We start from the raw sequence: 1,077 nt of genomic DNA, 5'->3' as shown, positions 1-1,077 counted from the left end.
TGTGTGTGTGTGTGTGTGTGTGTGTGTGTGTGTGTGTGTGCGCGCGTGCGTGTGTGTGTGTCCCTAAACCAGGGCTCTGCATCCTTTCTGCTCCTCGTCTCTCTAATAAAATGTGTTCAGAGCCACAAAACAAGCTACAACTGTGATTATCAACTGCTGGTCCGTGGGCCTTTTAGAGGCCTTTTCAGGAACCTTTATGGTCAGTGGAGGTGACATTAAAAAACTTAAAAATATTATTATATTTATTACTATACACATCAGGACAATTATAAAAGCCGTATTCATGTAAACAACAAAAATGTACCGAATTTCGTAAAACTAGTACAACTGAATTATTCAGGTATATTTTTAAAATTCTTCTTATGTAGTCTTCTAATTATTCAAAGGTAATTCTGATGGATCTGAGAGAAAAATCACAGAAAGAAGTTGGATTATTTAAGTAAACATGTTAGCATGAGCTAATACATTTTACTTTTTGTATTAGTATCCTAGTATACTGTACTAGTATACTGTACTAGTAGTACTTTTTTGTATTGATCACATATTTGTATACAAATGTATTTCTGTTGTGGGTATAAAAACAAACAATTTTTCTGTTTGGTCACATTTTAAGTGATGGAGGACCAAACAATCTGCCACCAGAGCGCGTGCACGTGCACGTTAGTCTCGGGAGGAATCAGAACCCGTCCACAAACAGAACCGAGCCCACGCGTGTCTGATTGACACGCCGCTCCCAGGCGTGCGCCACACTCTGCCCTCGGTTCTGGTCTCAGACCGGTTCTACAGTCCCTGGTTCTGATGAGTCCTGCAGGATCTGCAGGGAACTCTGAAGTTCCACTCTCTCTCTGAACCGAACCGAACCATCAGAACTCAGCTCCGTGCACGTGGCTCCGCGGCAAACAGACAAGCCTTACCTGCGGATGAAGAGGAGGAGATGATGAAGAAATGATTAATCCTTGGTTGAAGTCCGCATCGTCGGACAGAGAGGAGGAGGAGGAGGCTGCTGGAGGAATAATCCCTCTGTCACTGACAATAACCCGAGAGGAGGAGGAGGAGGAGGAGGAGGAGGAGGAGGAG

General features: G+C 43.7%; 1 protein-coding gene across 2 annotated transcripts in view; it reads right to left on the bottom strand.

Moving 5' to 3' along the window:
• The window catches only part of LOC106530813 (poly(rC)-binding protein 4), a gene marked incomplete in the record, with an annotated part of 57,034 nt that extends 56,010 nt beyond the window's left edge, over positions 1-1,024 (bottom strand). For both annotated transcript variants that reach the window (XM_014026519.1, XM_014026520.1), the window contains 1 exon segment: positions 915-1,024.
• Positions 1,025-1,077: the final 53 nt, after the last annotated feature.

The sequence above is a fragment of the Austrofundulus limnaeus genome, unplaced genomic scaffold, assembly GCF_001266775.1.
Source record: "Austrofundulus limnaeus strain Quisiro unplaced genomic scaffold, Austrofundulus_limnaeus-1.0 Scaffold563, whole genome shotgun sequence".
In the NCBI taxonomy this organism is placed as follows: Eukaryota; Metazoa; Chordata; class Actinopteri; order Cyprinodontiformes; family Rivulidae; genus Austrofundulus; species Austrofundulus limnaeus.
This window is presented reverse-complemented; position numbering and strand designations above follow the sequence as displayed.